The sequence below is a fragment of the Panthera tigris genome, chromosome A1 (genome assembly GCF_018350195.1).
Source record: "Panthera tigris isolate Pti1 chromosome A1, P.tigris_Pti1_mat1.1, whole genome shotgun sequence".
Lineage (NCBI taxonomy): Eukaryota > Metazoa > Chordata > Mammalia > Carnivora > Felidae > Panthera > Panthera tigris.
The window spans coordinates 75,115,598-75,133,106 of record NC_056660.1 but is presented as its reverse complement, the minus strand read 5'-3'; the positions used below and the strand labels follow the sequence as shown (position 1 = coordinate 75,133,106).

The 17,509-nt window shown below is 37.2% G+C and overlaps 1 long non-coding RNA gene across 1 annotated transcript; it reads left to right on the top strand.

The window, feature by feature from the left end:
• The first annotated feature begins 6,026 nt into the window (after positions 1 to 6,026).
• On the top strand, positions 6,027 to 17,305 carry LOC122231095. The gene is made up of 5 exons (XR_006208239.1): positions 6,027 to 6,133; positions 11,052 to 11,185; positions 11,801 to 11,914; positions 14,004 to 14,420; positions 16,985 to 17,305. It is a non-coding gene; the product is annotated as an uncharacterized LOC122231095 (long non-coding RNA).
• The last annotated feature ends 204 nt before the right edge of the window (positions 17,306 to 17,509 follow it).

Below are 17,509 nucleotides of genomic sequence, written 5' to 3'. Positions count from 1 at the left end.
TGAACTGTTTGTTATACCACCTCCCACCACATCACGCCACAAGTACCTTCAGACCCCAAAGAAAATTGGCCAAAGAAAGACTCAAGGAGAGAAAGGTACCTAAGAAGGGTGTCAAGGTATCTCGGTAATTCTTTTTCAGAGGAAAAGTGGCGTGGTCATATTTTTATTCATTGAGAATATACTAAATTTGCTGAGCTACTTCCGATGGTTCTAGAAATTCTATTGAGACATTTATATATAAAATAACTTAGAAAATCTCTACAACAGCGGTGAATCTGATAATAATATATAACAACACTATGCCAACTATCTTCATGTTCTAGGTGTGTTTGATAAGAACCTTATTCTGAGTATGTAAAATTGAAGTTGCAAAGCATGTCGTAGGTACAAAGATGTATTTTTGATATGCTATCTTAATTGAAAGAGGATACGCATTTTGAAAGAAAAAACTCTTAGTCTGCTAAAATTAGGAAAAATCATTATATTTGGAACTATCTATTAATCTCAGGACTTAAAATTAAAAAGTAAGCCATGGTTATAGTATACTGGGATTATCCATTCATAAAATATATTGCAAAATGTAGCAGCTTAGCCTCACGCATTTTGTTTTGTTTTTTCCCCTGTGAAAAAAAGACTATTTCTTTGTGGAACTAAAGTAAGATCAGCTTAAGTAAAAACTTCAGAAATGGGCTTATGGATTTAACATTATTATGGGTTCTGAGTTTTCCTAACTATGTCCAAGAAGCGAAGTGCAATTCATTTGAGATTGCCTGGCTGCCACCTTGACATTTCACTATGTCTTTGCTGTAGGGAGCTCAAGAACATGCACAAGAATATTCTATTTAATTTGGCTTTAAAAATCTCATTGTATCTGGCAATTTAAGACAGAATAGTAACTGTTCGCCAGTGAAAAGAAACTTTTGGTGTTTGGTTAGCAAGATAATGAATACCCAGACAGGCAATGTGTTATCATGGGTAGTGCACCAGCTTTGGAATTAATAGACCTTGGCTTAGATTTCAGATCTTCCAATTATTAGCTATGTCAGCTAGGGCAAATTACCTTAATTCCCTCAACTCAATTTATTGATCTGGAAAAAGGGGACAATAAATCCTATCGTTCATGGTTGTAATGAGTGGGAAACTATCTAATATGAGTGAAAATGACTAGGCTAGTGCTTGACGATGGGACATACCATTTACTTTCATGTGCACTTTGTGCTAGAGAGTAAAACAGTCATTTTATAGACTACCACATTACAAATATGAATATGAACACAAATATACATTTGCCATTTATAGAGTACATATCCATGTGTGCTTACACACACACACACACACACACACACACACACACACCCCTCTTAAAAAGCATTCATGGGATTAGCATTTACTGAAATGGAATTATAACAGTGGGAGGCAATATCACATAATGATTAAGAACAAAGACTTTACAGACAGACACAAATGAGAGACTTCTGATTCTACTTATCTCCTGCATGATTTGGGGCAAGCTATTCAACCTTTTCAGTCTCATTTTCTTCCTAGGAGGGTCCATACCTACATCATAGAATTGTTGTGTGGAATAAAGAAGATAGTACATGAAAGCACCGTCACAATGACCAATACAAAGAAAGTACTCAATAAATGGCTATGATTAGTTTACAGATCTCTTGAAAAAGATACCTAGGCTTAGAAAATCAGCTCAGAGTCCCTTATTAGATGAAATGATAGTAACTGGACACAGTGGGAAAGATCAATGATGGACTTTCAGTGTCAGTTCCTTGACCTTGAGGTTGAAATTTAAGCTTCCTCACCAAGGTTTAAAAAAAAAAAAAAAAAAAAAAAAAGAATAATGCTCTGAGTAGCAGGATTCCTCTATCCCAACCCAACCTATCTCAAACTTTACCTATGTGAACTTTGGGAAGCATAAACTCTAAATGAAGTTTAAAGCCTTTGAATAAATAGAAGACATTACTATTTAATGTACCTTAATGGCTTATATCTTAGTTTTTAAGATAAAAAAAATGTTTCAATTTTTTTAATTGAATAATGTTGGCTAAAGTGATGAAGTCACCAAAAGTGACTTCAGCAGAGGAGAATTTTAATAATTAAGTGGGTAGGATGACCCATTCTGTAATTACCAGCCAGCCTCTTTACCCAGCCACCTTTGCCATAGCCCAGCGGGGTTCAAGAACAGAATGGCCCTGGTAGTAGGAAGGGAGGTTATGCACGGGCTCAGTGACACGGACTTCCATTTATCAAGGCTGACCTAGCTCTTACCGGTGCCATGTGCCCAGTCGGTCAACGGCAGAGATCAACGTTGAGTCCTCAGTATGGCACAGTTCCCTAGTGTGATCAATCAGCTACCTGGTGGCAGGTGAATTGCCCTGGACTTCTTCTGTCATGGAAGTGGCAGCATTTTGATCATACTGAAATTGACACTTACTCTGGATATGGATGTGCCTTCCCTGCAAATATATTTCTGCCCAAACAGCAACCCGTACACTTACAGAATTCCTGTGTGCTATCATGATAGTCCCCCGAGCATTGCTTCTAACCAAAGAACTTACTCCATAGTAAAAGAAGTGTGACAATGGGCTCCTGCTAATGGAATGCCCTGGTCTTTCCATGGCTGAAAGACCGTGAAGTGGTCCGCTGCAGTGGCTGGCTTGGTGGGATGACAGAATGACCTTTTGAAGACTCTACACAGGTTCCGTGAAAATACCTTGCCGGCCTGGGACAAGGTTATCAAGAACTCTGTATATGCTCTGAATCAGCATCCAATAGATATTGCTAATTACTTTGTCAAAATTGATTTTATTCATGTATGTATTGTTAATAGAAACTAGTAAACTGGTTAATTTTTCCTCACTCAGAATTGAACAGCAAACCCTTTTATTAGGGGGAGGATCAGTTACTAACACATACACACATGTAGGTATATTTGAAGTATAATTAACATAGTGCTATATTAATTGCAGGTGTATAATATGATGATTCCACAAGTTTATACACTGTCAGTGCTCATCACAGTAAGTGTACCCTTAATCCCCTTTACCTATTTCACCATTCCCTCCATCCACCACACCCCCCACCCCACCCCCGCCCCGGCAACCACCAGTTCTCTGTATTTAAGAGTCTGCTTTTTGTTTGTCTTTTGTTTGTTTGTTTGTTTTGTTCTTAAATTCCACAATCATGTGGCATTTGTCTCTCTGTCTGACTTATTTCACTTAGCATTACCTGCTCTAGGTTGATCTATGTTACTGCAAATGGCACGATCTCATTCTTTTTTATGGCTGAGTCGTGTTTCATTGTATATATACCCACATCTGATCTATCCATTCATCTGTGGATGGGTACTTGGATTGCTTCCATATTTTGGCTGTCGTAAATAGCGCTCCAGTAAACATAGGGATGCATATCTTTTTGAGTTTGTGTTTTTGTTTTCTTTTTATACATACTTAGTAGGATTACTGGATCATAAGAATTCTATTTTTAATTTTCATGAGCAAACTCCATGCTCTTTGCCACGGTGGCTGAACCAACTTTCCTCCCCACCAACAGTGCGTAAGGGTTTCTCTTTCTTCACATACTCTCCAACGCTTATTTCTTGTCTTTTTGATTCTAGCCATTCTGACACATTTAAGGTGAGGGTGGGTTTTTTTGTTTTTTGTTTTTGTTTTTTTTTTTGTTTGTTTGTTTTTTAAGATTTTATTTATTTATTTTTAATGTTTGCTTATTTTTAGAGAGAGAATGAGAGAGAGAGAGTGCAAGCAGAGGAGTCACCCAGGCGCCCACATTGTGGTTTGATTTGTATTTCCCTGATGTTTAGTGATGTTAGGCATCTTTTCATGTGTCTGTTGACCATTTGTCTGTCTTCCTTGGGGGAAAAAAAACTCTCTTCAGGTCTTCTGCCTATTTTTTATTGGATTATTTGTTCTTTATTTGTTTTTGGTGTTGAATTATAGAACTTCTTTATATAATTTGGATATTAACTGCTTGTTGGATATATCCTTTGCAAATATTTTCTCCCATTCAGTAGGTTTCCTTGTCATTTTGTTGATAGTTTATCAAACTCTTTTTTATTAACTTTAGTTTCAAATATATGTATATTTATAATATACAGATATACACATATATACATATATATGCATATATAAATATACATATATACATATATAATATGCATATATAAATATACATATATACATATATAATATACATATATATATATATATATGAATTGTGTATAGTAAGGAATATCTTAAACAGCATAGTGTCACAAAAATTAAATCACACAATAAGTTCCAGAAACTGCAGTACTATCAATATTTTTGTTTCTTTGAGGTTGATTCTTCTGGTTTCCAAATGTCCCTTCCAAATGTCCCTAATAAAACGACTTAATAGATGGGGTGCCTGTGTGGCTCAGTCGGTTGAGCGTCCGACTTCAGCTCAGGTCATGATCTCACAGTTTGGGAGTTCGAGCCCTGTGTCTGGCTCTGTGCTGATGGCTCAGAGCCTGGAGCCTGCTTCGGATTCTGTGTCTCCCTCTCTCTCTGCCCCTAACCCACTCGCATTCTGTCTCTGTCTCTCTCAAAAAAATAAATAAACGTTAAAAAATAATAAAACAACTTAATAAAAAAATTTAAATGATCATATAGAATGCCTCAATTAGTATTATTCAAATTCTGTCCCTTCATCTTTACAATTATTGTATTAGAATTGTTTATTTCAAACTAGCTGTTCAAACACATGGAGACAGGGACTGTGCTGAAAGCAAATCTAAATGATACCCAATCTCTATAAACTTTTTCTTGAAATGAATGACTAGGTTAGTCAAGTGTTTTTCAAGAACACTTTTATAGCTGAAAGTTCTCTAATTTAGCATCAATGAAGAATACAGTATTTACTAAGCAACAAGTATGCAAATTTGATATTTAAACATGCATTACTAAATTGAAGAGAAACAATGTAATTGTTTAGAACTTAGACCAATAGAATATTTTGTTGAGGAGGACTTTTTTTTTATAGTTTTATTTTTTAACATTTACTTATTTTTGAGAGACAGAGTGAGACAGAGCATGAGCGGGGGAGGGGCAGAGGCAGGAGACACAGAATCCAAAGCAGGCTCCAGGCTCTGAGCTATCAGCACAGAGCCCAATGCGGGGCTCAAACTCATCTACCGGGAGATCATGACCTGAGCCAAAGTCGGGCGCCTAACCGACTGAGCCATCCAGGCGCCCCTGTTGAGGAGGACTTTTTAATCATGAACTGGGGAAATATCGATGGCATGCTGTGAAGCAGAATCATTGTCCTTTGAACTCAGTTCAATTTCTCACTGTGGTTTTCTCAAAATGAAAATGAAGCTGGTATCTAATATGTTTTCACAGCACAAGTGCACAGTTAATCTTGTATATGGATAAGACACCTTTGCTAAATGCTAGAAAAAACTGATAGAACTAGCTTTTGGTGTTCTTGCAATATCTTCACTACCTTCCCTTTATTTAAAGGACTTTGGATCTATAATTTTACTTAAATGTGGGAATTGAGTGGGGATTAAAACTCTATTTTGGTAGTTTCAATCAGGCCTTTATGCACGAGAGCTAGAATACTTTTTAATATTGGAGATATAATAGTACCTTAATGAGAGGACATTAATTATGATACTTGGAAATCCATGGTCGGTTTATAGCTACAATAATCTATGAGTCCTATAATTTTGATGATTCTAATGGCCCTAATGTTCATTAGGGCCACAACAGACCTTTGCCTCTTGTAAATAAATCCCATGTCTTTGGTTTCTGACAACAGGAACACTGCCAATCCCAGTGTTTTGGGAGAGACCTGTGTTACTTTGGCATCGCTTTCCTGTAATCTCTTTGGATAAAAGTTATCTAATCTATGGATAAAACGAATGGTCTGGGAGAATCATAGTGAATGGTTAAGCAGGTCACAATCTGGACAGACATTCTAACATTCCATATTCCAAAGTTCTTATATTCTTCTTACCTTAAATACAATGAATTTCTGCCATTGTACTCCTCATGGGTTTCCATTGGGACTAATTTTTAGACAACAAGCTTATTAAACAACTAGAAATAAGTCCAACTGATCAAAGTAACCAGAGGTTTTGGTAAGGATCCAATTTGATTTTTTTTTTTTTTTGATTGAGCACCTTCAGAACCCATTCCTTTGAAAATACTCAAAAAGATTACTGATATAAATAAGTCTGGCAATCCTTTTACTATGTCATTTTTTTTCCTGTGTACACTTAGCTTCTATTCTAAGCTTAGCTCTAACCAAATTCTATGTGTAGATACAATGAAGATTGGGTAGATAGGAAGGGGGATGAGAATTGTGTTCTCAGTCTTAGGTAATTCCCTCATTTGCCAATGATGTTAAAATGGACTGGGAAATGGACACATTTATACCTTTCTTCTTATTATCCTAATAAATAGCTTTTTCTGTTTATGCTAATAAAAATTAATTGCTCTTCCATTCAAGGACTCTGAGACATAAAGGTTACTTAAAGGTTAAGACACTGAACAGGAAAGAATTAGAAACTGGTTCAGTGAAATGGGGATATACGGGAAGATTCAGAGAATGTGGCCACCAGATTCAGCCTTCCTAGGACATCACTTACTGGACTACTAAACCTCAGATGCAAACCTTAAACTTTCATTTTTATATCGTCCACTCAAGTTTCAAAATACTTGATGGTAAGATACATTCAGTTGCCTTTGGGATTTTCTGATTTCATTTTGACTTCAAAGGGCATAGGAAGGAAGAGACCACACACTGTTTTTGTTTATTTGTTTAAGGGAGAGATGGGACTCCATGTAGCACAAAGTCTTGCATAAAGTAGGAAGCAGGCTGTGAGGATTCACACACACACACACACACACACACACACACACACACACACAAAGAAAGAAAAAGAAAGAAAAAAAATGACCAATATCTAGATATAGCCAGAGACTTTTATGATAAGTCAATATTGTATGTCCTTTTCTTCATCTCCAGTGTTCAAGGCAATCTGAACACTAAAAATTATACTATAAAATTACCTTTATTTAAAAAATATAAGTGAATTATTGCCTGTAGGTTTTCTTCCAGGCAATAATAGCTTCAAGCAGGACAGATGATACAAAGCTATTTTAAGAATAGCATGTGTGACGTTTATCCTGTGACTGACTTTTAGGATTAATTTCATTTAATAGTTTTCCACATAAATTTGTATTAATTTAAGTCTTTGAATAGATGTAAGGTCAAAAGTAGATTTGGTACCATTCTACTTTGAGCTTGGATGGACCACGTACCTTGGAGGAAAATAAAATCCATCTTGGTGCAAATAAATCCATCTCTGTTATGACGTACTTGCTACAATAAGTATGACTCATAACTTCCTGCTATTATAAGATACTCAGTGGCAAAACAAAATATTCATGTCTAAATTATAACATATTGATTAAATGTTTTTGATTGCTTTGTAGTTTTCTCATGCCGTCAACAATGCCCTAGAGATATTAATTTATATTTACATAAGATTTATTCACTTTTATGGTACTTTTGGATGGCCTTAAAAATAATTAATATATTAATTTGCATATGGATATGATCATGGGTGAATTAGAATATTTATTTTGTTTTAGTATTTCCAGATTTATATTCGGTAGACTAACTGTATGTACAGATTTTATAATATTGGACAGAGTGATTATTCTTTCTTCTCATCTTTTTTAGTTATAGGTTTACAGATATGGCCTAGTCCTAAAATACACAAGAGTTTTCCTTTACTCTAGTAGGTTTCTAGTAAGTCAATGTAAAACTTTGCAATATGGTGTCACAAAAAAAATTGTTTTGAAAATAGACATTTTCATTTTTTTTTCTCAAACCAGTGTTTAAAGTAATCAATCTCATATTTTATTTCAGTCGTATACCTTGAAATTCGTACACTGATTTGTCAGTCTTGAAAAATTAAAGAATGAATATTTTAACATAATTATAACTCCAATGAATAGTCTTAGAATATAAATCAACTGTATGTTTGCTCAAAGAAATTTCAAATATTCTTTAACCATATCATAAACTAAACATTTGTTACCAATTTCCTACTGTTAGTTTCTTTGTCTTAATCCTCAATATGTACTCTCTAACAGACTTTTTAGTAATGAATTGTAGGGGAAGTAGAATCTTGGGCAAAATAAATTTTTATGACTGTTTTCTATAGTTATTTAAAGGATTTCTAAAGAAATAGGATATGGAAGGACAATTAGTTTAAAAATTGTCCAAGTTAACACAGAACAAAAATGTCTTTTGATTTTTAATGATGTCTTGCTAAATATCTAATGTTGCATTCTAATCATTTTTGATTAAGCATTGCCAGACTTAAATTAGATATTGAATCATAGAATAAACTTTACGTTACATACACGTTATATTCTTTATTTCTGTGTATCCGTTTTAAGAAAATATGAAGTTCCTTAGTTCAACCAAACTTTTGTAATTTTAATGCATTTCAGTAAGGTACACGGAGACATAATCAATACGGATCTAACACCCACTCATAATGCTTTGGAATTGAACCGAAAGATCATTTTGAAGGAAAATAATACATAAGGGGTACTGCTCTTACTGCTAATGTCAAACCCCTTTTCAGGGAAAGAAAGAGAAAACTAAGAAAACAAATTTGTCTCTGAAGAGATGGAAATGATAGGTACATTAGACCATTAAAGCCTTCCTGTTGTCTCTGCCTTACTCATTTACCAAGGCACTGCTCTTGTGCATCTGTTGTCATCCATTATTTATGCATCTTATTCATGCCGCTGCAAACAGTGCCAGTGGTATGCATCCTTTGTTACCGTGTTTTTTCAGACAGTGTAAATAAATAAGCAGAAATTCAGACCATCTATAATGTTACGACTCTCCTTCCTTCTGTTCATTTATGTGGATGCTTCGCATGTTGCACACCTTCTAATATCCTTTTCCTGTTTTTCATTATTTAATTCATGCTACCTCAAGCCTATTAATAAATAAGTATCTCGATGTCTTGTTCTGCCTTTCTGAAATTCTCAAGGGAGCATACAGATTAAACCTCTGTTAGAGTTTTTCCCACATTACTAGTTTGGTACAAGTGAATTACATATGTAAACACAAACATTGATGTTCATATATTTATAATTGATGCATATTAATATATAAGCAATATAAGAAAGTGATTAACCTGTCGGATGCCAGCAGACAAAGTGAACACATCACATTTCTGCTTTAAGTCAATCTGGGTATAATCTTGACCCACATTTTCATGCAGTATTGAAATTGCCAAATGGAATTTCATAATCATCATTTGCGCTTCCCAGTTTCCCGGATGATGGAAGTGGTTCCCGTAGGGATGCGTCGGTTGATCTGACTTAGTACCAGTGAAAAAATGGCCAGTGTGCACCATTCAGTGTCATGATCCAAATTAAGTTCAAAGAGAGAATCTGGTATTCGGGATGTGGGTTGATTTGCTTCTGCTTCTTACAACCCAGAAAACACATAGCATTTCTATCCCTTTGTTAACTGCATTCCCTCTTTATACCCTCTTCGTGTTATTTTGTCCCTGGCACACTCGTTCTTTAGCATGGCTATTTCTTCTTTTTCCCTGCCCCCCATTTCAAAGAAGGATTTCAGATGAGAACTGAATCATAGTTTAATTTTAATCTTGTTCCCCTTGCCCAAAGAGACATATCTAGAAAAATGTTTCCATGGCCAATGTCAAAGAAATTAGTGCCTGTGTTTTCTTCTAAGAGTTTTATGGTTTCAGTTCTCACATTTAGGTCTTTCATGCATTTTGAGTTTATTTTTGTGTGTGGTGTAAGAAAGTGGTCCAGGTTCATTCTTTTGCGTGTGGCTGTCCAGTTTTCCCAGCCTCGTTTGTTGAAGAGACTGTCTTTTCCCAATTGCATGTTCTTGCCTCCTTTGTGGTACACTAGTTGAGCTTATAAGCATGGGTTTATTTCTGAGATGTGATAAACACTTTAAATATAGTGCTGATTAATAGTGTGGGTCCTAAATTAAAAAGGCTGAGAAACATCGTACAGGAAGCAGATCACTTTCCTGGAAAGACAGTTAACTTATAATTGCGTAAAGTTTAAAATTTTCAATAACGTTCTGTAAATACTACCACCTTTGACTCTTACACCAATTCTGAAGCTTTCCTAGTAGATGATGTGATCTCTGGCTCACTACAAAAAAAATGTGACTTAAGGGTGCCTGAGTGGCTCAGGCAGTTAAGCATCCAACTTCGGCTCAGGTCATGATCTCATAGCTTGTGGGTTTGAGCCCCGCATCAGGCTCTGTGCTGACAGCTCAGAGCCCGGAGCTGCTTTGGATTCTGTGTCTCCATTCCTCTCTGCCCGTCTCCCACTCAAGCTCTCTCTATCTCTTTCTATCTCTCTCTCTTAAAAAGAAAATAAATGTTAAAAATTTGTTTAAAATGTGACTTAGATTATTTTCCTTTTCTGCAGTACCTAAAAGGAGGGTAGGAGGGCGTGGTATCTCAGGACACAGAGGTACAATTCTGAACTCCAATTTCTAATCTGGAGTTGCGTCTGGAAAAATCAGGCGAGGGAATTAAATCCTACCCTGAGAATATTCCCCTTGTCAGGTATCGTCTTAGGTATTTTTGAGAGTGTTTTGTTTTTGTTTTTTGTTTTTGAGCGGTCGTGAAATTATCAGACTCACGTGAAAACATTTCAGAAATTGAGAAGATTTTGAAAAGGTAGAGAATAGAATCCCGCTAAGGAAATGAAATATCCTGTATGTAACACTCCACGCTAAGTCCAAAAGATAAACTCTGGTTAATATAGGTGGGTTATATATAGATCAATACCAGCCTTTGTAAGAAGGATATAAGTCTTATTTGGCTGAAGGCTTAATATCAGACAACAGAGAGTGAGGGAGGACAAGAATGCCAAAGTGAGTGAAGCCAGCCTGATGAGGAATAGAGCCAGTGAGGGAGACAAAAATATTCTCACTCTTCCATGAACTTGACACATCCCACCTACAAGCTGCATTTGCGCTTCAAGAAGGACATTCACGAACTAATTTAAACCATCCAGAGAAGAAGGATGACGGTGGGCTAGGAGATCATCTCCTATGAGGATCATGTGAGAGAACTGAGGAGACTCCTCTCTACCAGGAGGTAAGCCGGTTGAGACTGGGGTGGGGAAGGATTGACAGGTGTGGAAGGAGCTGTTTTCACAAAATATTTCAGGGCGTTGCATGAAAGAACATTTAAACTTTTCAGAACAGGAACCCTCAGGTGTAGACATCAATGCGGCGTCCTATCTTTTGAAAACGATGTTATCCATCCAGCAGTTGAAAGCACTGCTTTTTGATATGTTGCGAAAGAGTGCTGGCGTCTGGATAACCTTGTGCGTCCATTCTGAGATTCTATTATTTCATTAATGGTACATTGCATCCCTGCACAATAACATAGACATGGTGCTACAGCCTGGTTAGCACCTGCGTAAGAACTTGCGGCTTTGTGTGTTGTTCTACGATATATAAAATAGTAGAAAATATAGTTTGGGTACCTTGAGTACTGATAACATGAAACATGGAATTGAACGGAGTGGCAGCGTAGCTGGCTTCTCCTTAGTTTCACAAAACAGGTGTATGACGGTGTGTGGAGGAACAAAATTTGTCTGAAGGAACAATAAAAACCAACAAAAAACTTAATGTTAGCATCCGAAGCAGGATAAGAAGCTTAGTGTAACATTTTAATCCTAACATTTTAATTATATTTTCTCAATAGGTATTTGCTCAATGGATGAACGTATAAACGAATTACAAAGCAGGCAGCTTGTTTTCAACACTTCAGTGAGATTTCTAAATGGACCACTCATTTAATATAAGAAAATGTCTGAAGGTAGGGGAAACACAGCCCTAGGTCTCAATTTCTTCTTGACATGGGCCCGAAAACATGTTTTTAATGGTTTTACCTGGGTCCTGCGCCACTGTGAAATGTCACTGAACCCAGGTAGAGGGAGTTTTTGATCTTGTGCTAAATCAGGCTCACTATGGGTGGCAGCTGGTCTATAATTGAGAAGAAAAGTCTGGCTGTTTGGGGTGTGGGCATTCCCTGTATAATCACAGCAATGTGCTGGCTTGGCATATCATCAAATATTCTTTTTGAACCTGTCTGATCACTTCCAGAGAGAGAGGAGGTTCTATTTTGTTATGGTTTGTTGAACCATCATTTAGAAAGATGCTTCCTCCATTTTAGTGGAATGGCTTTTAGTGCTGGGTGTTTTAGTCATGTCTACAAGGGTCTACTAGATGCTGACAATGCCAGAAGCTTGTTTTAATATTCCAGAAAGGTAAGAGAAAAGAAATGGAGATTTTTGCAACAGAGGTTACATTTGAAATGACCCAGGGTAAGGATGACGTATAGAGGCAGATTAAGTCTTGAGGAAAATCAAAGGCATAAATCCTATTTGCTTGAATCTCGCAGATATTCCAGAGATGAGCCGTGTTCAGTGGTGAAAATTCTCTTTTCTCTTGACAGTATTTCATTCATGCCCCTACTTTTAAGTCCTAAAATTCTATTTGGGAATATATAATGTTGCTTTTCAAGTCACTTGACGTAAAATGTCTTACTACATGAAAATTTTTGTTTTCAGTCCTTGGAACAGAAAGAAAACATATCCGATTGCGTAACATTTGACAGTTCGTAAGGAAAGCCTAACTCCTGAGGTTGACGTTGAAATGAACGCTAATGCGTGTTCATTAAGGATTTTTGGTACCCAAAGTTTTGAAATACAGTGAGGATGCTGGGAGAAATTCCCCATTCTGGAAGTCTTCTGGGATCCTTTTATCTTTTTTTAACCACTTGATTTAAATGCCTACTGGATTTAGGGGCTTTGTACCATCTCCATTTACAGCTCAGAGTTGAATGCAAGTGAAAGTTTTTCTTCCTTTGCTTTGTGTCAGTTACGACTACTTTTGGTTGCATAGAAAGCAAATCCGTCCAGAGTACTTTACAAAGTAGAGAGCTATTTTGTCCCCCCTCACAAATGTAGGTAGTACAGGCTTGTGCAAAGGCTTGATGATGTTATCAAGGACACAGATTTCTTCTAATTTCTTGCTTAGCTTATGGCTTCTCATTCTCATGTTAGTACATCTCTAGCCATCTTCCTCACAGGAAGAAGGTTAAGGAGAGCAAAGGATAAAACGCAAAAGCCTAGAAGACGTATGTCAGCAGTTACTTATATTAACATACCGCTGTTCGCACATTTTGGCAAACCTTATCTGCGAGACATTCTGGGAAGATAAATATTTTAAATTGGGTACATTGCAACATTATACAAAAAGTAGGAAACTGTTAGTAAGGAAGAAGTTGTGAATGACTAGGTCCCGAACAGGCACCTGAAAGTGGTTCCCACAAAGCTATTAAAATTTAAAGGGGAAAAATATATATCTAATTATACAAAAAAGTAAATGGTCAGTGCAGAGTATCGAGGAAAACCAGAAAACTGAAAGAAAAGCCAACAATTTTAAAAAGTTAACTGAAACCCTACCTCCTGAGAGAAATAATGTTAATAACAGTTAATGCTCTCTTCTTCTCTTTCTTATATTTGATCTCTTGTTCTCTGTGTGTATTTGTACTTCGTGTTGGTTTTGAAAAAAAAAAAATGCTAAGGAGTATATTACATCCGAGTTCAATTCTCTTAACCTTGACCATTATGAATATTTCCAGTAGTAATAGCTACTAAGCTACTATTTTACAACAGTCTTTAAACGTTACTACTTTCTATTATATGCATATACCTTTTCCGCAGCAATTGCCTTCATGTTTACACTTGAATTTCATTCCTAATTATAGAATGACAGCAGTGTTCCCTAAATGTCCCTTTACTTGGAGTCGCACAACCTGGGTTTGGTCCTAGTTCTATTAGTGAAGTTTCTGAAAGGTTTGGGAAGGCAGCCAGTCACTCATTTTCTTCCTTCCTCCCAAGATTATAGCCAATCAAGAGACTGACATGGCGGACCAGAGACCTGGGATTAAAACAGCTGAGCTATCTCTAATAAAAGTTATATTGGAGAATAAGCCTTGGCCCTGTGGCCCTATTGGCCTCCTAACACGTGTGCCTTCAAATCCTCAGACTACTTTATTCCATTCCCCGACAGTCCTGGACAACAGCCGACCCACTGAATTTATCACATCGTTAAAAAGCAAACTTGACTGTTACTTCATGGAGACGTGGTGGAGAGCCCAGCAGAGGCTCAGCCTCTGTGTCTGGTCCCATCTCCCAAGCCCTGCAGTGAGGGAGGGAGGCCAGCCTTTGTGTAGAGGGAGGCCCTGGGCGTGAATATGGGCTCAGGAAACCTGTGTCCTCCCCGGTGTCGTCAACAATCCTGCTGTGTGACCTTGGGTAAGCATTTTGACTTCTTTTAGACTTTGTTTTATCAGGTTAAATTGAAAATAATGCTATTTACCATGCAGGAGATTTGGAAAGATTGAATAATGCCATATTTAAAATGAATACTGAAATTTAGGTCTGGGTTTTCTGAACCGTAGATTTGATCCAACACACCATTTGTTGTTGTTTCTGTTGTTAATGTGTAATGCAGAATTGAGGATTAAGGGGCCAACATCAACCCAAACAGCATTTAGGTGCTTTTTCCTCAATACACAATTAAAAATAAGTGTTAGTAGTGGTAATAATAGCAATTCAAGATGATGAAATATGATAGGTAGACAAATAATGTGATAAATTGAGAGTTTTATATTTTCTTGGCAGTTTTTCAATGTGATTTACAAAGCTGTATTTTTTTGGAAAACCATTTTTTTTGTTTTTTTTTTAAGAAAAATATGTATTTCAACATTTCTCCTTATTCTCGTTTGATATTGACATCGTCACGGACCTCTCATGCCCTCTTTTTGCAGAAAGAAAGCAGATACATATTAATGTCATTCTGTGTCATCCGTGTGTCCAGAGGGGTGAGGGGGTATTCCCTAGGGCCTTCATATTTGTGTCGAGAGTATATAAAACTGTTATTATTGTCCATTTATTTTGATACTTGGTTATACTATCTTTTTTAAAAATTTTTAATGTTTATTTATTTTGAGAGAGAGATAGAGGGACCGAGCGTGAACGGGGGAGGGACAGAGAGAGAGGGAGACACAGAATCTGAAGCAGGCTCCAGGCTCTGAGCTGTCAGCACAGAGCCCAAAGGAGGGCTCGAACTCACAGACTGCGAGTTGGTGACCCAAGCCGAAGCCGGGCGCTTGACCTGAGCCACCCAGGCACCCCTTGGTTACGCCATATTTAATTTAGATGACACTGACTGAATTTTTTCCTCAGCAGTTTTGTGGGATTTCTCAGAGGCAAGTGGAAGTAGAAAGTTAAGGGGATTCCACAGTGTCTGTCAGACCTCTAGAGATCACGTGTGCCAGAAGGCCCCACTATGCCTGCAAATGACCTCAGGGTTGTGGGATCGAGCCCTGCGTGGAGCCCTGCACCTACTTAAGATTCTCTCTCTCTCTTTCTCTCTCTCTCTCCCTCTGCTCCTCCCCCACTCTCTCTCACTCTCCTCTCTCTCTTTCTCAAATAAATAAATAAATAAATAAATAAAAGCCCTTGAAGCCCCCATATGCTAATCTGAATGATGGAAAAAAATAAATGATGGGTGGGGGGCACTACGAAATTCATGACTTCAGTGCAATTTTGAAGAGCTTTAAAAATAACTTAGTAAGTACTATTTGTCCAGGCAGGCAATACGCTACAGATACAGCTTGTAGAATGCAGAGTTAACATTCAAATTAAAAATCAGTATCGGGGAGCCTGGGTGGCTCAGTCGGTTAAGCGGCCGACTTCGGCTCAGGTCATGATCTCGCGGTCCGTGAGTTCGAGCCCCGCGTCGGGCTCTGTGCTGACAGCTCAGAGCCTGGAGCCTGTTTGGGGTTCTGTGTCTCCCTCTCTCTCTGACCCTCCCCCATTCATGTTGTCTCTCCCTGTCTCAAAAATAAATAAACGTTAAAAAAAAATTAAAAAAAAATCAGTATCTTAATCCATCAGCATTGTGAACAGATTTGATAAAATCCTTTTTTCCTTTTTATCGCCTTACACTTTTTGGAAGCTAAGTTCATCACTGACACAGCAAATAGACCGTCTTTATGCCCCGGCATAGAAGTAGTAAAAAATATGACTGATCTTACTTTTTGTGTAATCCCCACAAGGGAGGCAGGCTGGCAAAAAAAAAAAAAAAAAAATTGAATGAGCTGCTATGGTTTTTATTTATTATTAAAGTCTATTACACTTTTTTCAAATGCAAATGGGGTTTAAATTTGACGCTTCTTATCTTAAATCTGTTATGGTCATTCCAATTTCTGTTGTGTTAAATTACCTCCTCCTTTACTTTCTTATCCATAAAGTCCTTGTCTAGACCCTGGCTAACTAATATATTTAGATTAATGAAATGTCTTTCTTGTAGTGCTCTGCCTTTCTGGCTTCAAGCCTTTCTGACTTTCAGCTAATCCTACTCTTATGCATGATCCAATCCAGAGGGATAAATGATCATAAAAGACTCCATTTTATTCCCCACTACTTAACATTACTTGACTCCAAGTATATCCATGACCTTGACTTATTTCTGGCCGCGATGTCTCATTTCTCAAAGTCTCATTCTTTCATTACTCATTCTTTTTCCTCAATCCCACTTAATATGATCCCCACACTTAGAATTGTTCTCCACAGCCTGGCCTGTATTTGTGTCCTTCCACACATAACACCCCCAACAGATACCTGGCAAATAATTTCCTCATTGCAGAGTTATGTGGCATCATCTCCAACCACTTGGCTGCACTGGCCTCTTCTTGCAGATTTTGTCTGCAAAGCCTCCTACTTCTTACGAGCTAATTTTTATATAGTGTGTGAAATCTACATGGTCATTCTCTTCCCTCTTTGGATTCCTTAACCCACATCTAACTCCTCAGTTCACTAGGATCCTTGGTGATACGAACCCAGAAGATAAACCTCATAATGCCTGTCATCACCGTGTGTTTAGCAACTCAACAACAACAACAACAACAACAACAACAACAACAACAACAGTTTTCTCATATAACCTTCACTTTCAAGAATCTAGTAAATAATTTTCCATGAAGGCCCATGAAAAAAAATGTCTGAAACGACTTCCCATAATTCTCCGACATTGTAACTACAGTGAACAGACTCTGGGTGCAGAGATACAAGGGTTTTATTCCCAAGTGCAGCATTTATTAGCTTTGTAATTTTGAGAGATTTCTTATCTGTGAGATGCCACAAATAAAGCTCATATTTCGCATTGTTGTGTTGAATATTAATTAAAATAATGAACATAAACAGCACGGCACTGCCTAGCGCATTGTGAAATCTCTTTAGTTAATTTTTAACCGTCATTTCAAAGGTACTATCAATTGTGGGTTCAAATAATGGTCCACAGAGGAGTGTGGTCTGGTGGGATCTGTGACCTGAAGATC